This window comes from Paramisgurnus dabryanus, chromosome 4 (genome assembly GCF_030506205.2).
Source record: "Paramisgurnus dabryanus chromosome 4, PD_genome_1.1, whole genome shotgun sequence".
Classification (NCBI taxonomy): Eukaryota; Metazoa; Chordata; class Actinopteri; order Cypriniformes; family Cobitidae; genus Paramisgurnus; species Paramisgurnus dabryanus.
Genome location: NC_133340.1, coordinates 46129217 through 46154069, shown reverse-complemented (window position 1 = coordinate 46154069; position 24853 = coordinate 46129217). Strand labels below are relative to the sequence as shown.

At 40.6% G+C, this 24853-nt stretch overlaps 1 protein-coding gene across 1 annotated transcript in view; it reads left to right on the top strand.

Moving 5' to 3' along the window:
* sh3gl2a (SH3 domain containing GRB2 like 2a, endophilin A1) overlaps positions 1-24853 on the top strand; it is a 115006-nt gene that overhangs the window by 14255 nt on the left and 75898 nt on the right. The window lies entirely within an intron of this gene.

Here is a 24853-nt window from a genome sequence, read left to right as displayed (position 1 = left end):
CTAGCATGATTAGCACGAAGGTAGCATGAAGCTAGCATGATTAGCACGAAGCTAGCATGATTAGCATGAAGCTAGCATGATGCTAGCATGATTAGCACAAAGCTAGCATGATGCTAGCATGATTAGCACAAAGCTAGCATAAAGCTAGCATGATTAGCACGAAGCTAGCATGAAGCTAGCATGATTAGCACGAAGCTAGCATGATGCTAGCATGATTAGCACGAAGCTAGCATGATGTTAGCAGGATTAGCACGAAGCTAGCATGATGCTAGCATGATAAGCACGAAGCTAGCATGATGCTAGCATGATAAGCACGAAGCTAGCATGATGCTAGCATGATTAGCACGAAGCTAGCATGATGCTAGCATGATTAGCACGAAGCTAGCATGATGCTAGCATGATTAGCACGAAGCTAGCATGATGATAGCATGATTAGCACGAAGCTAGCATGATGCTAGCATGATTAGCATGAAGCTAGAATGATTAACATGATGTTAGCATGATTAGCATGAAGTTAGCATGATGTTAGCATGATTAACATGAAGCTAGCATGATGTTAGCATGAAGCTAGCATGATGTTAGTATGATTAGCATGAAGCTAGCATAATTTGCATGAAGCTAGCATGATGTTAGCATGATTACCATGAAGTTAGCATGAATTTAGCATGAAATTAACATGATGCTAGCATGATTAAGATGATGCTAGCATGATTAGCATGAAGCTAACATGATTTAGCGTGAAGTTAACAAGATTTAACATGAAGTTAGCATGATTTAGCATCAAGTTAGCAAGATTTATTATGAAATTAGCATAAAGCTAGCATGAAACTAGCATGAAGCTAGTATGACTTAGCATGAAGCTAGCATGAAGCTAATATTACCCAAAGACCCAACCCCCATGTCTCTATGATGTTCGGATCCAGAGATATAAGGCTTTGTTTATTATGTTGCTAGGCTGCTCATATTTGGTTGCTAGGGGCGTGGCTTAATACCTCAATAAGGATGTTGAGAGACTGATTGGATGCCTGAGTAAAATGAGCCCACCCCCATGTCTCTGTGACACTGTGCTGCAAAGATATCCATCTGGGCATTTTATAATGGCAGTCTATGGGAAATGTTGCTAGGGTGCCCAAAATGGTTGCTAGGGGCGTGGCTTAATAGCTCAATAAGGATCCTAAGGGACTGATTGGATGCCTGAGTAAAATGAGCCCACCCCCATGTCTCTACGACACTGCGCTGCAAAGATATCCCATCTGGGACGTTTTTATTCCTTATATGGGCATGATTCCTGCCCCATTATAAGTCTATGGGGAAATTTGGGGGCCTCTTACACCCCAGGGGTACAACTTACACCCCATTGTGAGGTATGTTCTTACAGAGCCTGCCAGCCTCTTCAAATGTGGCAAGTCACAAGTTTCTGTGAAATTCTAGGTCTGAGCTACGACTCGTCAAAGTTTGTCTCCATGTTAAGTCAATGGGATTTTTCGGCTGCTTTTTCGCCCCTGGGGCGAAGACCGTACCCCCGATCGCTTATAAAAGTCATAGCACACTATTCCCGAATAGTCCGCACGTTTGAGAGTTTGAATGAAGTTTCTAAGTTAAGCGGTTCGAGCCGTATTAATTGCGGAAATTTGGTTGGAAGAATAATAATAATAACTAGATAGGTACATTTCCTGAAGAAAATGTGAGTGGTGCTTGCCGTGGCAAATTTCAGGGGACAATTTATGATTATACTCCAAGCCAAAAGTAAAACGGTCCAACCCCCGTGTCTCTACGATGTTCTGAAGCAGAGATATAAGGCTTTGTTTACTCTGTTGCTAGGGTACTGTATTTGGTTGCTAGGGGAAAAAATGGCATCCACTAGTGATTACCCTCCGAGTCACGAGTCAAACGGTCCAACCCCCATGTCTTTACGATGTTCTGATGCGGAGTTATAAGGCTTTGTTTACTCTGTTGCTAGGGTACTGTATTTGGTTGCTAGGGGCGTGGCTTGGGAGTGGCCAATGATGTGCCTAGTGATTACACTCCGAGTCACAAGTAAAACGGTCCAACCCCCGTGTCTCTACGATGTTCTGATGTGGAGATATAAGGCTTTGTTTACTCTGTTGCTAGGGTACTGTATTTGGTTGCTAGGGGCGTGGCTTGGGAGTGGCCAATGATGTGCCTAGTGATTACACTCCGAGTCACAAGTAAAACGGTCCAACCCCCGTGTCTCTACGATGTTCTGATGCGGAGATATAAGGCTTTGTTTACTCTGTTGCTAGGGTACTGTATTTGGTTGCTAGGGGCGTGGCTTGGGAGTGGCCAATGATGTGCCCAGTGATTACACTCCGAGTCACAAGTAAAACGGTCCAAACCCCGTGTCTCTACGATGTTCTGATGCGGAGATATAAGGCTTTGTTTATTCGGTTGCTAGGGTGCTCAAATTTGGTTGCTAGGGGCGTGGCTTGGGAGTGGCCAATGATGTGCCCAATTGTTACACCCCTAGTCACAAGTAAAACGGTCCAACCCCCGTGTCTCTACGATGTTCTGATGCCGAGATATAACTGTTTGTATTTTATGTTGCTAGGGTGCTCAAAAGTGGTTGCTAGGGGCGTGGCTTAGTAAGTCTGTAAGGATCCTGAGAGACTGATTGGATGCCTGAGTAAAATGAGCCCACCCCCATGTCTCTATGACACTGTGGTGCAAAGATATCCATCCGGGCATTTTATAATGGCAGTCTATGGTATAGGTTGCTAGGGTGCCCAAAATGGTTGCTATGGTAACCTTACACCCCATTGTGGGGGACGTCCTGACAGAGTCTAGCACCCTCTTCAAATTTAGTAACCCACATGTTTCTATGAAATCCTGGCTCGGACCTATGACCCGTCAAAATTTTTGCAATGGTAAGTCTATGGGATTTTGCCCCATTGACTTTTCATTGGGGCACTTTTGGGCACCTCTTACACCCCAGGGGTACAACTTACACCCCATTGTGATCCATGTTCTTACAGAGCCTACCACCCTCTTCAAATGTTGTAACCCACATGTTTCTACAAAATCCTCGAGCGGAGCTATGACTCGTCAAATTTGGGCACAATGTTAAGTCAATGGGATTTTTTGGGTGGTTTTTCGCCCCCCTTTCGGAAATCCTGCACCCGATCGCTTATAAAAGTCATAGCACACCTCTCCTCAATAAGCCGGTCGATTTGAGCCCTAATTTATGGGTCTACGACAAAGCGTGCGGGACGAGTTACGCGCCGAAAAAGTGTCCAGAAAAAGAAGAATAATAATAATAATAACTAGATAGGTACATTTCCTGAAGAAAATGTGAGTGGTGCTTGCCGTGGCAAAATTCTGGGGAACATATATGATTATACTCCAAGCCAAAAGTTAAACGATCCAACTCCCGTGTCTGTACGATGTTCTGATGTGGAGATATAAGGCTGTGTTTATCCGGTTGCTAGGGTACTGTATTTGGTTGCTAGGGAAAAATTTGGCATCCCATAATGATTACACTCTGAGTCACGAGTCAAACGGTCCAACCCCCGTGTCTCAACGATGTTCTGGTGCAGAGATATAAGGCTTTGTTTATTCGGTTGCTAGGGTACTGTATTTGGTTGCTAGGGAAAATTTTGACATCCCATAATGATTACACTCTGAGTCACGAGTCAAACGGTCCAACCCCCGTGTCTCTACGATGTTCTGATGCGGAGATATAAGGCTTTGTTTACTCTGTTGCTAGGGTACTGTATTTGGTTGCTAGGGGCGTGGCTTGGGAGTAGCCAATTATGTGCCCAGTGATTACACTCCGAGTCACAAGTAAAACGGTCCAACCCCCGTGTCTCTACGATGTTCTGATGCGGAGATATAAGGCTTTGTTTACTCTGTTGCTAGGGTACTGTATTTGGTTGCTAGGGGCGTGGCTTGGGAGTGGCCAATGATGTGCCCAGTGATTACACTCCGAGTCACAAGTAAAACGGTCCAAACCCCGTGTCTCTACGATGTTCTGATGCGGAGATATAAGGCTTTGTTTATTCGGTTGCTAGGGTGCTCAAATTTGGTTGCTAGGGGCGTGGCTTCGGAGTGGCCAATGATGTGCCCAATTGTTACACCCCTAGTCACAAGTAAAATGGTCCAACCCCCGTGTCTCTACGATGTTCTGATGCCGAGATATAACTGTTTGTATTTTATGTTGCTAGGGTGCTCAAAAGTGGTTGCTAGGGGCGTGGCTTAGTAAGTCTGTAAGGATCCTGAGAGACTGATTGGATGCCTGAGTAAAATGAGCCCACCCCCATGTCTCTATGACACTGTGGTGCAAAGATATCCATCCGGGCATTTTATAATGGCAGTCTATGGTATAGGTTGCTAGGGTGCCCAAAATGGTTGCTATGGTAACCTTACACCCCATTGTGGGGGACGTCCTGACAGAGTCTAGCACCCTCTTCAAATTTAGTAACCCACATGTTTCTATGAAATCCTGGCTCGGACCTATGACCCGTCAAAATTTTTGCAATGGTAAGTCTATGGGATTTTGCCCCATTGACTTTTCATTGGGGCACTTTTGGGCACCTCTTACACCCCAGGGGTACAACTTACACCCCATTGTGATCTATGTTTTTACAGAGCCTACCACCCTCTTCAAATGTTGTAACCCACATGTTTCTACAAAATCCACGAGCGGAGCTATGACCCATCAAAGTTGGGCCCAATGTTAAGTCAATGGGATTTTTGGGGTGGTTTTACGCCCCCCTTTCGGAAATCCTGCACCCGATCCCTTATAAAAGTCATAGCACACCTCTCCTCAATAATCCGGTCGATTTGAGCCCTCTTTCATGGGTCTACAACAAAGCGTGCGGGACGAGTTAATCGCCGAAAAAAGTGTCCGGATGTAAGAATAAAATATAATAATAATATCCCTGAGCAATAGTAATAGTGATGCTTTGCATAAATGCAAGCACCACTAATAATAATAATAAGTATGCAAGATAGTAATAGTGATGCTTTGCATAAATGCAAGCACCACTAATAATAATAATAACTAGAAATGCAATTCCCAAGGAATTACCAGTGCATGAAAATGCAAAAAAGTTGATTGACAGAAATGTAAAAGAAACTTAGTCTAGTAGTTTACCTGGCTGTTGACATGTTTTAGTGTGAAGCTAGCATGATTTAAAAAAGTTATCATGATGAAATATGAAGCTAGCATGAGGTAACATGATTTACCATGAAGTTAACATGATTTATCATGAAGCTAGCATGATTTATCATGAAGCTAACATGATTTAACATGAAGCTAACATGACGTTAACATGATTTAGCATGATTTAGCATGAAGCTAGCATGAAGCTAGCATGACTTAACATGATGTTAGCACGATTTAGCATTAAGCTAACATGAAGCTAGTAAGATTTAGCATGAAGTTAACATGATGCTAGCATGATTAGCATGAAGCTAGCATGATGCTAACATGATTAGCATGAAGCTAGCATGAAGCTAGCATGATAAGCATGAAGCTAGCATGAAGCTAGCATGAAGCTAGCATGATTAGCATGAAGCTAGCATGATTAGCATGAAGCTAGCATGATGCTAGCATGATTAGCATGAAGTTAGCATGATGCTAGCATGATTAACATGAAGCTAGCATGATGTTAGCATGATTAGCATTAAGCTAGCATGATGCTAGAATGATTAGCATGAAGCTAGCATGATGCTAGCATGATTAACATGAAGCTACCATGATGCTAGCATGATTAGCACGAAGCTAGCATGAAGCTAGCATGATTAGCACGAAGCTAGCATGATGTTAACATGATTAGCACAAAGCTAGCATGATGTTAGCATGATTAGCATGATGCTAGCATGATGCTAGCATGATTAGCATGAAGCTAGCATGATGCTAGCATGATTAGCATGAAGCTAGCGTGAAGCTAGCATGCTTAACATGAAGCTAGCATGATGCTAGCATGATTAGCATGAAGCTAGCGTGAAGCTAGCATGATTAGCACGAAGCTAGCATGATGCTAGCATGATTAGCACGAAGCTAGCATGATGCTAGCATGATTAGCATGAAGCTAGCATGATTAGCATGAAGCTAACATGATGCTAGCATGATTAGCATGAAGCTAGCATGATGCTAGCATGATTAGCATGAAGCTAGCATGAAGCTAGCATGATTAGCATGAAGCTAGCATGATTAGCATGAAGCTAGCATGATGTTAGCATGATTAGCATGAAGCTAGCATGATTAGCATGAAGCTAGCATGATGTTAGCATGATTAGCACGAAGCTAACATAATGCTAGCATGATTAGCACGAAGCTAGCATGAAGCTACCATGATTAGCATGAAGCTAACATGATGCTAGCATGATTAGTATTAAAGCTAGCATGATGCTAGCATAATTAGCACGAAGTTAGCATGAAGCTACCATGATTAGCATGAAGCTAACATGATGCTAGCATGATTAGTATTAAAGCTAGCATGATGCTAGCATAATTAGCACGAAGCTAGCATGATGCTAGCATGATTAGCACGAAGCTAGCATGATTAACACGAAGGTAGCATGAAGCTAGCATGATGTTAGCATGATTAGCACGAAGCTAACATAATGCTAGCATGATTAGCACGAAGCTAGCATGAAGCTACCATGATTAGCATGAAGCTAACATGATGCTAGCATGATTAGTATTAAAGCTAGCATGATGCTAGCATAATTAGCACGAAGTTAGCATGAAGCTACCATGATTAGCATGAAGCTAACATGATGCTAGCATGATTAGTATTAAAGCTAGCATGATGCTAGCATAATTAGCACGAAGCTAGCATGATGCTAGCATGATTAGCACGAAACTAGCATGATTAACACGAAGGTAGCATGAAGCTAGCATGATTAGCACGAAGCTAGCATGATTAGCACGAAGCTAGCATGATGCTAGCATGATTAGCACGAAGCTAGCATGATGTTAGCATGATTAGCACGAAGCTAGCATGATGCTAGCATGATTAGCACGAAGCTAGCATGATGCTAGCATGATTAGCACGAAGCTAGCATGATGATAGCATAATTAGCACGAAGCTAGCATGATGCTAGCATGATTAGCATGAAGCTAGTATGATTAACATAATGTTAGCATGATTAGCATGAAGTTAGCATGATTAGCATGAAGCTAGCATGATGTTAGCATGAAGCTAGCATGATGTTAGTATGATTAGCATGAAGCTAGCATAATTTGCATAAAGCTAGCATGATGTTAGCATGATTACCATGAAGTTAGCATGAATTTAGCATGAAATTAACATGATGCTAGCATGATTAAGATGATGTTAGCATGATTAGCATGAAGCTAGCATGATTTAGCGTGAAGCTAACAAGATTTAACATGAAGTTAGCATGATTTAGCATCAAGTTAGCAAGATTTATTATGAAATTAGCATAAAGCTAGCATGAAACTAGCATGAAGCTAGTATGACTTAGCATGAAGCTAGCATGAAGCTAATATTACCCAAAGACCCAACCCCCATGTCTCTATGATGTTCGGATCCAGAGATATAAGGCTTTGTTTATTATGTTGCTAGGCTGCTCATATTTGGTTGCTAGGGGCGTGGCTTAATACCTCAATAAGGATGGTGAGAGACAGATTGGATGCCTGAGTAAAATGAGCCCACCCCCATGTCTCTGTGACACTGTGCTGCAAAGATATCCATCTGGGCATTTTATAATGGCAGTCTATGGGAAATGTTGCTAGGGTGCCCAAAATGGTTGCTAGGGGCGTGGCTTAATAGCTCAATAAGGATCCTAAGGGACTGATTGGATGCCTGAGTAAAATGAGCCCACCCCCATGTCTCTACGACACTGCGCTGCAAAGATATCCCATCTGGGACGTTTTTATTTCCTTATATGGGCATGATTCCTGCCCCATTATAAGTCTATGGGGAAATTTGGGGGCCTCTTACACCCCAGGGGTACAACTTACACCCCATTGTGAGGTATGTTCTTACAGAGCCTGCCAGCCTCTTCAAATGTGGCAAGTCACAAGTTTCTGTGAAATTCTAGGTCTGAGCTACGACTCGTCAAAGTTTGTCTCCATGTTAAGTCAATGGGATTTTTCGGCTGCTTTTTCGCCCCTGGGGCGAAGACCGTACCCCCGATCGCTTATAAAAGTCATAGCACACTATTCCCGAATAGTCCGCACGTATGAGAGTTTGAATGAAGTTTCTAAGTTAAGCGGTTCGAGCCGTATTAATTGCGGAAATTTGGTTGGAAGAATAATAATAATAATAATAAAAAGCCCAGTAAGAACAGTACAGCGCATTTTCAATGCACTGTAAAAAGCCCAGTAAGAACAGTACAGCGCATTTTCAATGCACTGTAATAATAATAACTAGATATTAAAGTTTGAAGACAAACTTTATGTTGGCTTGAAAAAGCGTAGCCTGAACATTTAAAACGGATTGATAGAAGTTTAGTTTAGTAGGCTGTCTGGCAGTTAGTATGTTTAAGTATGAAGCTAACATGATTAGCATGAAGCTAGCATGAAGCTAACATGATTAGCATGAAGCTAGCATGATGCTTGCATGATTAGCATGAAGTTAGCATGATGCTAGCATGATTAGCATAAAGCTAGCATGATGTTAGCATGATTAGCATGAAGCTAGCATGATGCTAACATGATTAGCATGAAGCTAGCATGATGTTAGCATGAAGCTAGCATGATTATCATGAAGCTAGCATGATGCTAACATGATTAGCATGAAGCTAGCATGATGCTAGCATGATTAGCATGAAGCTAGCATGATGTTAGCATGATTAGCATGAAGTTAGCATGATTAGCATGAAGCTAGCATGATGTTAGCATGATTAGCATGAAGCTAGCATGATGCTATCATGATGTTAGCATGATTAGCATGAAGCTAACATGATGCTAGCATGATTAGCATGAAGCTAGCATGATGCTAGCATGAAGCTAGCATGATTAGCATGAAGCTAGCATGATGTTAGCATGATTAGCATGAAGCTAGCATGATGTTAGCATGATTAACATGAAGCTAACATGATGCTAACATGAAGCTAGCATGATGCTAGCATGATTAGCATGTAGCTAGCATGATGCTAGCATGATTAGCATTTAGCTAGCATGATTAGGATGAAGCTAGCATGAAGCTAGCATGATTAGCATGAAGGTAGCATGATGTTAGCATGATTAGCATGAAGCTAGCATAAAGCTAGCATGATGCTAGCATGAAGCTAGCATGATTAGCATTAAGCTAGCATGATGCTAGCATGATTAGCATGAAGCTAGCATGATGCTAACATGATTAGCATGAAGCTAGCATGATTAGCATGAAGCTAGCATGATGCTAGCATGATTAGCATGAAGCTAGTATGATGCTAGCATGAAGCTAGCATGATTAGCATGAAGCTAACATGATGCTAGCATGATTAGCATGAAGCTAGCATGATGCTAGCATGATTAGCATGAAGCTAACATGATGCTAACATGAAGCTAGCATGATGCTACCATGATGCTAGCATGATTAGCATGAAGCTAGCATGAAGCTAGCATGATTAGCATGAAGGTAGCATGATGTTAGCATGATTAACATGAAGCTAACATGATTGGCATGAAGCTAACATGATGCTAGCATGATTAGCATGAAGATAGCATGATTCTAGCATGATTAGCATGAAGCTAGCATGATTCTAGCATAATTATCATGAAGCTAGCATGATGTTAGCATGATTTACATGAAGGTAGCATGAGGCTTGCATGATTAGCATGAAGGTAGCATGATTTAACGTGAAGCTAGCATGATTAGCATGATGCTAACATGATTAGCATAACGCTAGCACTATTTAGCGTGCAGCTAACAAGATTTAACATGAAGTTAGCATGATTTAGCATGAAGTTAGCAAGATTTATTATGAAATTAGCATAAAGCTAGCATGAAACTAGCATGAAGCTAGTATGACTTAGCATGGAGCTAGCTTGAAGCTAACATGACCCAAAGACCCAACCCCCATGTCTCTATGATGTTCAGACCAAGAGATATAAGGCTTTGTTTATTATGTTGCTAGGGTGCTCAAATTTGGTTGCTAGGGGCGTGGCTTAATGCCTCAATAAGAATCCTATTAAGACTGATTGGATGCCTGAGTAAAATGAGCCCACCCCTATGTCTCTATGACACTCTGGTGTAAAGATATCCATCTGGGCTTTTTATAATGGTAGTCTATGGGAGATGTTGCTAGGGTACCCAAAATTGTTGCTAGGGGCGTGGCTAAATAGCTTTGGGGCGATCCTAAGAGACTGATTGGATGACTGAGTAAAATGAGCCCACCCCCATGTCTCTACGACACTCTAAAGTGAAGATCTTCCATCTGGGACGCTTTTACTCCCTTATATGGGCATGTTTCCTGCCCCATTATAAGTCAATGGGAAATTTTGGGGGCCTCTTACACCCCAGGGGTACAGCTTACACCTTAATGTGATGTATGTTCTTACAGAGCCTGTCAGCCTCCTTAAATGTGGTAAGCCACAAGTTTCTACAAGTTTCTCACTCGCAGCTATGGCCCGTCAAAGTTTGTCTCAATGTTAAGTCAATGGAAATTTTGGGGTGTTCGAGACCCCCGTTTAGGAATTCGGAAGGTCCCATCAGTTAGAAAAGATATAGCACACTAAGTCAGACCAGTCTGAAGGTCTGTGGAAAATTTGGTGCATGTAGCTTGAAAGCCCTAGGACGAGTTAGTGTTTATAATTTTGGGGGGAGAAAAAGAATAATAATAACTAGATATTAAAGTTTGAAGACAAACTTTATGTTGGCTTGAAAAAGCGTAGCCTGAACATTTAAAACGGTTTGACAGAAGTTTAGTTTAGTAGGCTGTCTGGCAGTTAGTATGTTTAAGTATGAAGCTAGCATGATGTTAGCATAATTAACATGAAGCTTCCATGATGCTAGCATGATTAGCATGAAACTAGCATGATGCTAGCATGATTAGCATGAAGCTAGCATGATGCTAGCATGATTAGCATGAAGCTAGCATGATGCTAGCATGATTAGCATGAAGCTAGCATGATTAGCATGAAGCTAGCATGATGTTAGCATGATTAGCATGAAGCTAGCATGATGTTAGCTTTATTAGCATGAAGCTAGCATGATGTTAGCATGAAGCTAGCATGATGCTAACATGATTAGCATAAAGCTAGCATGATGCTAGCATGATTAGCATGAAGCTAACATGATGCTAGCATGATTAGCATGAAGTTAGCATAATGCTAACATGATTAGCATGAAGCTAGCATGATGTTAGCATAAATAACATGATGCTAGCATGATTAGCATGAAACTAGCATGATGCTAGCATGATTAGCATGAAGCTAGCATGATGCTAGCACGATTAGCATGAAGCTACCATGATGCTAACATTAATTAGCATGAAGCTAGCATGATGCTAACATGATTAGCATGAAGCTAGCATGATGCTAACATTATTAGCATGAAGTTATCATGATGTTAGCATGATTAGCATGAAGCTAACATGATGCTAGCATGATTAGCATGAAGCTAGCATGATGCTAGCATGATTAGCATGAAGCTAGCATGATGTTACCATGATTAGCATTATGTTAGCATGACTAGCATGAAGCTAGCATGAAGCTAGCATGATTAGCATGAAGCTAGCATGATGCTAGCATGATTAGCATGAAGCTAGCATGATGCTAGCATGATTAGCATGAAGCTAACATGATGTTAGCATGAAGCTAGCATGATGCTAGCATGATTAGCATGAAGCTAGCATGATGTTAGCATGATTAGCATGAAGCTAGCATGATGCTAACATAATTAGCATGAAGCTAGCATGATGCTAACATGATTAGCATGAAGCTAGCATGATGCTAACATTATTAGCATGAAGTTATCATGATGTTAGCATGATTAGCATGAAGCTAGCATGATGCTAGCATGATTAGCATGAAGCTAGCATGATGTTAGCATGATTAGCATGAAGCTAGCATGATGTTACCATGATTAGCATTATGTTAGCATGACTAGCATGAAGCTAGCATGAAGCTAGCATGATTAGCATGAAGCTAGCATGATGCTAGCATGATTAGCATGAAGCTAGCATGATGCTAGCATGATTAGCATGAAGCTAACATGATGTTAGCATGAAGCTAGCATGATGCTAGCATGATTAGCATGAAGCTAGCATGATGTTAGCATGATTAGCATGAAGCTAGCATGATGCTAACATAATTAGCATGAAGCTAGCATGATGCTAGCATGATTAGCATGAAGCTAGCATGATGCTAGCATGATGCTCACATGATTAGCATGAAGCTAGCATGATGCTAGCATGATGCTAACATGATTAGCATGAAGCTAGCATGATGCTAACATGATTAGCATGAAGCTAGCATGATGCTAGCATGATTAGCATGAAGCTAGCATGATGCTAGCATGATTAGCATGAAGCTAGCATGATGCTAGCATGATTAGCATGAAGCTAGCATGATGCTAGCATGATTAGCATGAAGCTAGCATGATGCTAGCATGATTAGCATGAAGCTAGCATGATGCTAGCATGATGCTAACATGATTAGCATGAAGCTAGCATGATGCTAGCATGATGCTAACATGATTAGCATGAAGCTAGCATGATGCTAACATGATTAGCATGAAGCTAACATGATGCTAGCATGATTAGCATGAAGCTAGCATGATGCTAGCATGATTAGCATGAAGCTAGCATGATGCTAGCATGATTAGCATGATGCTAGCATGATTAGCATGAAGCTAGCATGATGCTAGCATGATTAGCATGAAGCTAGCATGATGCTAGCATGATTAGCATGAAGCTAGCATGATGCTAGCATGATTAGCATGAAGCTAGCATGATGCTAGCATGATTAGCATGAAGCTAGCATGATGCTAGCATGATTAGCATGAAGCTAGCATGATGCTAGCATGATTAGCATGAAGCTAGCATGATGCTAGCATGATTAGCATGAAGCTAGGATGATTTAGTATGAAGCTAACATGATGCTAGCATGATTAGCATGAGGCTAGCATGATGCTAGCATGATTAGCATGAAGCTAGCATGATTTAGCATGATGCTAGCATGATTTAGCATGAAGTTAGAAAGATTTATTATGCAATTAGCATAAAGCTAGCATGAAACTAGCATGAAGCTAGTATGACTTAGCATGGAGCTAGCATGAAGCTAACATGACCCAAAGACCCAACCCCCATGTCTCTATGATGTTCAGATCTAGAGATATAATGCTTTGTTTATTATGTTGCTAGGGTGCTCATATTTGGTTGCTAGGGGCGTGGCTTAATACCTCAATAAGAATCCTAAGAGACTGATTGGATTCCTGAGTAAAATGAGCCCACCCCTATTTCTCTATGACACTCTGGTGCAAAGATATCCATCTGGGCTTTTTATAATGGTAGTCTATGGGAGATGTTGCTAGGGTACCCAAAATTGTTGCTAGGGGCGTGGCTTAATAGCTTTGGGGTGATCCTAAGAGACTGATTGGATGCCTGAGTATAATGAGCCCACCCCCATGTCTCTATGACATTCTAAAGTGAAGATATTCCATCTGGGACGCTTTTATTCCCTTTTATGGGCATGTTTCCTGCCCCATTATAAGTCAATGGGAAATTTTGGGGGCCTCTTACACCCCAGGGGTAAAGCTTACACCCCATTGTTAGGTATGTTCTTACACAGCCTGTCAGCCTCTTTAAATGTGGTAAGCCACAAGTTTCTACAAGTTTCTCACTCACAGCTATGACCCATCAAAGTTTGTCTCAATGTTAAGTCAATGGAAATTTTGGGGTCTTTGAGCCCCCCGTTTAGGAATTCGGAAGGTCCCATCAGTTAGAAAAGATATAGCACACTAAGTCAGACCAGTCTGAAGGTCCGTGGAAAATTTGGTGTATGTAGCTTGAAAGCTCTAGGACGAGTTAGTGTCAGAAATTTAGTCTCAGAAGAAAGCGGAATAATAATAATAACTAGATATTAAAGTTTGAAGACAAACTTTATGTTGGCTTGAAAAAGCGTAGCCTGAACGTTTAAAACGGATTGACAGAAGTTTAGTTTAGTAGGCTATCTGGCAGTTAGTATGTTTAAGTATAAAGCTAACATGATTAGCATGAAGCTAGCATGAAGCTACCATGATTAGCATGAAGCTAGCATGATGCTAGCATGATTAGCATGAAGCTAACATGAAGCTAGCATGATTAGCATGTAGCTAGCATGATGTTAGCATGATTAGCATGTAGCTAGCATGAAGCTAGCATGATGCTAGCATGATTAGCATGAAGCTAGCATGATGCTAGCATGATTAGCATGAAGCTAGCATGATGCTAGCATGATTAGCATGAAGCTAGCATGATGCTAGCATGATTAGCATGAAGCTAGCATGATGCTAGCATGATGTTAGCATGATTAGCATGAAGCTAGCATGATGCTAGCATGATTAGCATGAAGCTAGCATGATTAGCATGAAGCTAGCATGATGCTAGCATGATTAGCATGTAGCTAGCATGAAGCTAGCATGAAGCTAGCATGATGCTAGCATGATTAGCATGAAGCTAGCATGATTAGCATGAAGCTAGCATGATGTTAGCATGATTAGCATGTAGCTAGCATGATGCTAGCATGATTAGCATGAAGCTAGCATGATGCTAGCATGATTAGCATGAAGCTAGCATGATGCTAGCATGATTAGCATGAAGCTAGCATGATGCTAGCATGATTAGCATGAAGCTAGCATGATGCTAGCATGATTAGCATGAAGCTAGCATGATGCTAGCATGATTAGCATGAAGTTAGCATGATGCTAGCATGATTAGCATGAAGCTAGCATGAAGCTAGCATGATGCTAGCATGATTAGCATGAAGCTAGCATGATGTTAGCATGATTAGCATGAAGCTAGCATGATGTTAGCATGATTAGCATGAAGCTAGCATGAAGCTAGCATGATGCTAGCATGATTAGCATGAAGCTAGCATGATGCTAGCATGATTAGCATGAAGCTAGCATGATTAGCATGAAGCTAGCATGATGCTAGCATGATTAGCATGTAGCTAGCATGATGTTAGCATGATTAGCATGAAGCTAGCATGAAGCTAGCATGATGCTAGCATGATTAGCATGAAGCTAGTATGATGCTAGCATGATTAGCATGAAGCTAGCATGATTAGCATGAAGCTAGCATGATGCTAGCATGATTAGCATGTAGCTAGCATGAATCTAGCATGAAGCTAGCATGATGCTAGCATGATTAGCATGAAGCTAACATGATGCTAGCATGATTAGCATGAAGCTAGCATGATTAGCATGAAGCTAGCATGATGCTAGCATGATTAGCATGTAGCTAGCATGAAGCTAGCACGATTAGCATGAAGCTAGCAAGATGCTAGCACGATTAGCATGAAGCTAGCATAAAGCTAGCATGATTAGCATGAAACTAGCATGATTCTAGCATGATTAGCATGAAGCTAGCATGATGCTAGCATGATTAGCATGAAGCTAGCATGATGCTAGCATGATTAGCATGAAGCTAGCATGAAACTAGCAAGATTAGCATGAAGCTAGCATGAAGCTAGCATGAGAATAGCATGATTAGCATGAAGCTAGCATGATTTAACGTGAAGCTAGCATGATTAGCATGATGCTAGCATGATTAGCATTAAGCTAGCACTATTTAGCGTGCAGCTAACAAGATTTAACATGAAGTTAGCATGATTTAGCATGAAGTTAGCAAGATTTATTATGAAATTAGCATAAAGCTAGCATGAAACTAGCATGAAGCTAGTATGACTTAGCATGGAGCTAGCATGAAGCTAACATGACCCAAAGACCCAACCCCCATGTCTCTATGATGTTCAGATCCAGAGATATAAGGCTTTGTTTATTATGTTGCTAGGGTGCTCAAATTGGTTGCTAGGGGCGTGGTTTAATACCTCAGTAGGAATCCTAAGAGACTGATTGGATGCCTGAGTAAAATGAGCCCACCCCTATGTCTCTATGACACTCTGGTGTAAAGATATCCATCTGGGCTTTTTATAATGGTAGTCTATGGGAGATGTTGCTAGGGTACCCAAAATTGTTGCTAGGGGCGTGGCTTAATAGCTCTGGGGCGATCCTAAGAGACTGATTGGATGACTGAGTAAAATGAGCCCACCCCCATGTCTATACGACACTCTAAAGTGAAGATATTCCATCTGGGACGCTTTTAATCCCTTATATGGGCATGTTTCCTGCCCCATTATAAGTCAATGGGAAATTTTGGGGGCCTCTTACACCCCAGGGGTACAGCTTACACCTTAATGTGATGTATGTTCTTACAGAGCCTGTCAGCCTCCTTAAATGTGGTAAGCCACAAGTTTCTACAAGTTTCTCACTCGCAGCTATGGCCCGTCAAAGTTTGTCTCCATGTTAAGTAAATGGGAAATTTGGGGTGTTTGAGCGCCCCGTTTAGGAATTCGGAAGGTCCCATCAGTTAGAAAAGATATAGCACACTAAGTCAGACCAGTCTGAAGGTCCGTGGAAAATTTGGTGCATGTAGCTTGAAAGCTCTAGGACGAGTTAGTGTCCAAAATTTTGGGGTGCTAAGAAGAATAATAATAACTAGATATTAAAGTTTGAGGACAAACTTTATGTTGGCTTGAAAAAGCGTAGCCTGAACATTTAAAATGGTTTGACAGAAGTTTATTTTAGTAGGCTATCTGGCTGTTAGCATGATTAGCATGAAGTTAGCATGATTAGCATGAAGCTAGCATGATTAGCATGAAGCTAGCATGATGTTAGCATGATAAGTATGAAGCTAGCATGAAGCTAACATGATTAGCATGAAGCTAACATGAAGCTAACATGATTAGCATGAAGCTAGCATGATGCTAGCATGATTAGCATGAAGCTAGCATGAAGCTAACATGATTAGCATGAAGCTAGAATGAAGCTAACATTTATTCCATTGCTAGGGTACTAAGTTTGGTTGCTAGGGAGAAAATTGGCATCCCATAATGATCAACCTTCAAGCCACAAGTAAAACGGTCCAACCCCCGTGTCTCTATGATGTTCTGAAGCGGAGATATAAGGCTTTGTTTATTCAGTTGCTAGGGTACTAAGTTTGGTTGCTAGGGAGAAAATTGGCATCCCATAATGATCAACCTTCAAGCCACAAGTAAAACGGTCCAACCCCGTGTCTCTATGATGTTCTGAAGCGGAGATATAAGGCTTTGTTTATTCCGTTGCTAGGGTACTAAGTTTGGTTGCTAGGGAGAAAATTGGCATCCCATAATGATCAACCTTCAAGCCACAAGTAAAACGGTCCAACCCCCGTGTCTCTATGATGTTCTGAAGCGGAGATATAAGGCTTTGTTTATTTCGTTGCTAGGGTACTAAGTTTGGTTGCTAGGGAGAAAATTGGCATCCCATAATGATCAACCTTCAAGCCACAAGTAAAACGGTCCAACCCCCATGTCTCTACAATGTTCTGATGCTGAGATATAAGGCTTTGTTCATTCCATTGCTAGGGTACTAAGTTTGGTTGCTAGGGAGAAAATTGGCATCCCATAATGATCAACCTTCAAGCCACAAGTAAAACGGTCCAACCCCCATGTCTCTACAATGTTCTGATGCTGAGATATAAGGCTTTGTACATTCCGTTGCTAGGGTACTAAGTTTGGTTGCTAGGGAGAAAATTGGCATCCCATAATGATCAACCTTCAAGCCACAAGTAAAACGGTCCAACCCCGTGTCTCTATGATGTTCTGAAGCGGAGATATAAGGCTTTGTTTATTCCGTTGCTAGGGTACTAAGTTTGGTTGCTAGGGAGAAAATTGGCATCCCATAATGATCAACCTTCAAGCCACAAGTAAAACGGTCCAACCCCCGTGTCTCTATGATGTTCTGAAGCGGAGATATAAGGCTTTGTTTATTCCGTTGCTAGGGTACTAAGTTTGGTTGCTAGGGAGAAAATTGGCATCCCATAATGATCAACCTTCAAGCCACAAGTAAAACGGTCCAACCCCCGTGTCTCTATGATGTTCTGAAGCGGAGATATAAGGCTTTGTTTATTCCGTTGCTAGGGTACTTAGTTTGGTTGCTAGGGAGAAAATTGGCATCCCATAATGATCAACCTTCAAGCCACAAGTAAAACGGTCCAACCCCCGTGTCTCTATGATGTTCTGAAGCGGAGATATAAGGCTTTGTTTATTCCGTTGCTAGGGTACTAAGTTTGGTTGCTAGGGAGAAAATTGGCATCCCATAATGATCACACTTAAAGCCACAAGTAAAACGGTCCAACCCCCGTGTCTCTACAATGTTCTGATGCTGAGATATAAGGCTTTGTTTATTCCGTTGCTAGGGTACTAAGTTTGGTTGCTAGGGAGGAAATTGGCATCCAATAATAATCACCCTTCAAGCCACAAGTAAAACGGTCCAACCCCCGTGTCTCTAAGATGTTCTGAAGCGGAGAAATAAGGCTTTGTTTATTCCGTTGCTAGGGTACTAAGTTTGGTTGCTAGGGAAAAAAATGGCATCCCATAATGATCAACCTTCAAGCCACAAGTAAAACGGTCCAACCCCCGTGTCTCTATGATGTTCTGAAGCGGAGATATAAGGCTTTGTTTATTCCGTTGCTAGGGTACTAAGTTTGGTTGCTAGGGAGGAAATTGGCATCCCATAATAATCAACCTTCAAGCCACAAGTAAAACGGTCCAACCCCCGTGTCTCTATGATGTTCTGAAGCGGAGATATAAGGCTTTGTTTATTCCGTTGCTAGGGTACTAAGTTTGGTTGCTAGGGAGGAAATTGGCATCCCATAATAATCAACCTTCAAGCCACAAGTAAAACGGTCCAACCCCCGTGTCTCTAAGATGTTCTGAAGCGGAGAAATAAGGCTTTGTTTATTCCGTTGCTAGGGTACTAAGTTTGGTTGCTAGGGAGAAAAATGGCATCCCATAATGATCAACCTTCAAGCCACAAGTAGAACGGTCAAACCCCCATGTCTCTACGACACTCTAAAGTGAAGATATTCCATCTGGGACGCTTTTATTCCCTTATATGGGTATGTTTCCTGCCCCATTATAAGTCAATGGGAGATTTTGGGGGCCCCTTACACCCCAGGGGTACAGCTTACACCCCATTGTGATGTATGTTCTTACACAGCCTGTCAGACTCCTTAGATGTGGTAAGCCACAAGTTTCTACAAGTTTCTCACTCGCAGCTATGACTCGTCAAAGTTTGTCTCAATGTTAAGTCAATGGAAATTTTGGGGTGTTTGAGCCCCCCGTTTAGGAATTCGGAAGGTCCCATCAGTTAGAAAAGATATAGCACACTAAGTCAGACCAGGCTGAAGGTCTGTGGAAAATTTGGTGCATGTAGCTTGAAAGCCCTAGGACGAGTTAGTGTCAGAAATTTGGGGTAGAATAATAATAATAACTAGATATTAAAGTTTGAAGACAAACTTTATGTTGGCTTGAAAAAGCGTAGCCTGAACGTTTTAAACGGTTTGACAGAAGTTTAGTTTAGTAGGCTGTCTGGCAGTTAGTATGTTTAAGTATAAAGGTAGCATGATTAGCATGAAGCTAGCATGATGTTAGCATGATTAGCATGAAGCTAGCATGATGTTAGCATGATTAGCATGAAGCTAGCATGATGCTGGCATGATTAGCATGAAGCTAGCATGATGTTGGCATGATTAGCATGAAGCTAGCATGATGCTAACATGATTAGCATGAAGCTAGCATGATGCTAGCATGATTAGCATGAAACTAGCATGATGCTAGCATGATTACCATGAAGCTAGCATGATGCTAGCATGATTAGCATGAAGCTAGCATGATGCTAGCATGATTAGCATGAAGCTAGCATGATGCTAGCATGATTAGCATGAAGCTAGCATGATGCTAGCATGATTAGCATGAAGCTAGCATGATGCTAGCATGATTAGCATGAAGCTAGCATGATGCTAGCATGATTAGCATGAAGCTAGCATGATGCTAGCATGATTAGCATGAAGCTAGCATGATGCTAGCATGATTAGCATGAAGCTAGCATGATGCTAGCATGATTAGCATGAAGCTAGCATGATGCTAGCATGATTAACATGAAGTTAGCATGATGCTAGCATGATTATCATGAAGCTAGCATGATGCTAGCTTGATTAGCATGATTAGCATGAAGCTAGCATGATGCTAGCATGATTAGCATGAAGCTAGCATGATGCTAGCATGATTAGCATGAAGCTAGCATGATGCTAGCATGATTAGCATGAAGCTAGCATGATGCTAGCATGATTAGCATGAAGGTAGCATGATGCTAGCATGATAAGCATGAAGCTAGCATGATGCTAGCATGATTAGCATTGAAACTAGCATGATGCTAGCATGATTAGCATGAAGCTAGGATGATTAAGTATGAAGCTAGCATGATGTTAGCATGATTAGCATGAAGCTAGCATGATGCTAGCATGATTAGCATGAAGCTAGCATGATGCTAGCACTATTTAGCGTGCAGCTAACAAGATTTAACATGAAGTTAGCATGATTAGCATGAAGCTAGCATGATGCTAGCATGATTAGCATGAAGCTAGCATGATGCTAGCATGATTAGCATGATGCTAGCATGATTAGCATGAAGCTAGCATGATGCTAGCATGATTAGCATGAAGCTAGCATGATGCTAGCATGATTAGCATGAAGCTAGCATGATGCTAGCTTGATTAGCATGAAGCTAGCATGATGCTAGCATGATTAGCATGAAGCTAGCATGATGCTAGCATGATTAGCATGAAGCTAGCATGATGCTAGCATGATTAGCATGAAGCTAGCATGATGCTAGCATGATTAGCATGAAGCTAGCATGATGCTAGCATGATTAGCATGAAGCTAGCATGATGCTAGCATGATAAGCATGAAGCTAGCATGATGCTAGCATGATTAGCATGAAGCTAGCATGATGCTAGCATGATTAGCATGAAGCTAGGATGATTAAGTATGAAGCTAGCATGATGCTAGCATGATTAGCATGAAGCTAGCATGATGCTAGCATGATTAGCATGAAGCTAGCATGATGCTAGCACTATTTAGCGTGCAGCTAACAAGATTTAACATGAAGTTAGCATGATTTAGCATGAAGTTAGCAAGATTTATTATGAAATTAGCATAAAGCTAGCATGAAACTAGCATGAAGCTAGTATGACTTAGCATGGAGCTAGCATGAAGCTAGCATGACCCAAAGACCCAACCCCCATGTCTCTATGATGTTCAGACCAAGAGATATAAGGCTTTGTTTATTATGTTGCTAGGGTGCTCAAATTTGGTTGCTAGGGGCGTGGCTTAATGCCTCAATAAGAATCCTATTAAGACTGATTGGATGCCTGAGTAAAATGAGCCCACCCCTATGTCTCTATGACACTCTGGTGTAAAGATATCCATCTGGGCTTTTTATAATGGTAGTCTATGGGAGATGTTGCTAGGGTACCCAAAATTGTTGCTAGGGGCGTGGTTAAATAGCTTTGGGGCGATCCTAAGAGACTGATTGGATGACTGAGTAAAATGAGCCCACCCCCATGTCTCTACGACACTCTAAAGTAAAGATATTCCATCTGGGACGCTTTTATTCCCTTATATGGGCATGTTCCCTGCCCCATTATAAGTCAATGGGAAATTTTGGGGGCCTCTTACACCCCAGGGGTATAGCTTACACCCCATTGTGATGTATGTTCTTACAGAGCCTGTCAGCCACCTTAAATGTGGTATGCCACAAGTTTCTACAAGTTTCTCACTCACAGCTATGACCCGTCAAAGTTTGTCTCAATGTTAAGTCAATGGAAATTTTGGGGTGTTCGAGACCCCCGTTTAGGAATTCGGAAGGTCCCATCAGTTAGAAAAGATATAGCACACTAAGTCAGACCAGTCTGAAGGTCTGTGGAAAATTTGGTGCATGTAGCTTGAAAGCCCTAGGACGAGTTAGTGTCAGAAATTTGGGGTAGAATAATAATAATAATAAAATATAAGTTTAATAGCAATAACAATATATTGGCTTTTTCAAAGCCAACATAATAAAATATAAGTTTAATAGCAATAACAATATATTGGCTTTTTCAAAGCCAACATAACTAGATATTAAAGTTTGAAGACAAACTTTATGTTGGCTTGAAAAAGCGAGTCTGAACATTTTTAACAATTTCACAGGATAAACGTTTACTTGAGAAGTTTAGTTTAGTCTAGCTGTTTGCATGTTTTAGTATGATGCTAGCATGATTAAACAAAGTTACAATGACTTAACATGAAGCTAACACCATTTAACATCATTTAACAAAGTTAACAGTATGTTAGCATAATTTAGAATGAAGTTAGCATGATTTAGCATAAAGTTAGCATGATTTAATACAAAGCTATAGCCTATAGTTTAGCATGAAGCTCCCTGCTGAAAAAAACTGCATCACACCAGCATGGATCAGCGTGGAAATTATGCTGGTTTGATGCTGGTTTAGCTGGTGGTTACAAGCACCAAAACACAACATATGCTGGTCTTGCTGGTATGACCAGCATGGGATGCTGGTGCTACTGCTTGTTTGGTGCTGGTTTAGCTTGTGCTAATGCTGGTGCTGGTTTAGCTTGTGTTCAGTAGCTAACCAGCACCAAAACACAACATATGCTGGTCTTGCTGGTAGGCTATGCTGCTTTGTTCAGCAGGGCTAGCTTGATTTAATATGAGGCTAGCTAGGATGATTAGCTAGGATGCTGCTATGCAGTTGCTATGTAATTGTAAGCTACAAGATCAGAGTATGCAGTAAACATGAAGGTCTTGATGCTTGAAACTTCAATATATTTAAATTCATTATTAGTTGGGAAAACATTTATGCAGCATTTTTCGGACAATAATGTAATGCATAATGATATTCATGTTTTTTTACGTCTGGGAACTGATACACAGTATACTTTAATGCACACTGCTGTTGTTTGTATGTGAATATTGATGCATCTTTTCCTTTATCTATGTTTTAGACAAGATAAATAGGATGTTGACCTTTGATTTTTCCCAGCTGGTGCTTTACTGCAACATCTATGTGAATTGTTTGCCATTTAAGAGGTTCACAAATAGTCACTAGGATAATGACACTGATGATAGTGTGTCTGTACCTATCAGTGCCATCTTATCACTGTGTAATATTTTAGGCCAGAGCTTCCCAAACTTAACACTGGTAAGCCCCCCCAAAAACATAGCAAAAGCTCCACGACCCCCCCCCCCCCATTTGTAGTATAACATATCTTTTTAATAAAGCCGATTGTCTCTTTGCACATTACCAACATTTAATAACCAGTTTTTAAGAATCTCACGTGAATCATGAGAACTATGGAAAGTATTTTATATTCTGTTGAAAGATGACGTAAAAATTCTTTACAAATAAATGAAGAGTTAAACGAGATAAATCCATTTTTTAACATTTTTGTGAAAATATGTTTATTATTATGTTATCATGTTATTATTTTGTTTTATGGTGCTACTTAGCTGTATGTTTTAAGTTTTGAAGGTTTAAATCAAAACAAAACAACTGCAGTTGAATTGAAATTAATTGGAATGCACAACCAAAAAACAAGATTTCTGAACATTTAAAAAAATGGTGGTTATCTCGTTTTGCAACGAAACTCTTCATATATAAAACCATAACCCTACATACTTTCTGCATAGTATTTACCATTATAACACAAAGGGGTGGTTTCCCGGACAAGGATTAGACTAGTCCTAGACTAAAATAAATATAAGAGCTGTCCAAACTGAAAACAACATGCACTGACATATCTTAAAATACATCAGTGCCCTTTGTTTTTCCTTAAAATGCACGCCAGTATGTTTTTAGTAAGGCATGTTTATTCAAACTAGTTATATTTCATAATTAAACTAAGGCCTTGTCCTGTCTTAAGCTAATCCCAGTCTGGGAAACCACCCAAAAGTGTGTAACAGAAGCTACATAGCTCACAAATAGTTCATAAATCTATTGCAATTAATTACATAACTATGTTAAAAAATATTTAAAAAAAATATAAAAACGTTTAAGCAATGTATCTCACCTCAGTATAATAAAAAAATGAAATAAATATAAATAAATATAAATATATACATAAATACGCTTTAAAATCACATGATTTTTTTATTTAGCCTAGTCAAGGTCCCCCGCAGTACTGCGACGGCCCACTGGGGGGCAGCGCCCACAGTTTGGGAAGCACTGTTTAAGGCAAAGAATTTATCAATTTATTGTAGAATTGTCCATTTTGGGCATTTCTCAAAGTTAATCAATTAAATAAAATAACGAACAAAATGATAAGCATTTTATATATATAGGAGCAAATGAGTTCATATGGCCATTGATAGCATTATATTTATTTTATTTTCATTTATATTACTGTTTAAGGAAGGTTTTCTTGTTTTATTATTTTTAATATTATGGTTTAATATTGTCTGCCCCGTATCCAAAGCTCAAATGTGATAATATTTTATATATATTTTTGAAATACTTTTGTTACACGACTAGTATTCTGGTATTAGGTAACATCACGTGATTAATTCAAACCAATGAGACGACAGCTTTGGACGAGAGTCTGTATAGCTAATGAGCTTGCTTCACTGGTTTTGCCTTCACTGAGCGAGCGCCACTTTCTCAGCTATCTCTTGAGGTAGGTCAAATTTCCTCATAAAAGTCTTAAAATTTCACAGACAGACGGTGGATTAATCAATTTGATGATTTTAAATATGTCGATTGTTAATTTAGATGAGTGTAATATTACTTACGTTTAAACAATAAAAAAATATAACGGATTATCTTCTGCTATCATTGTTTTCTGAGGTAAATT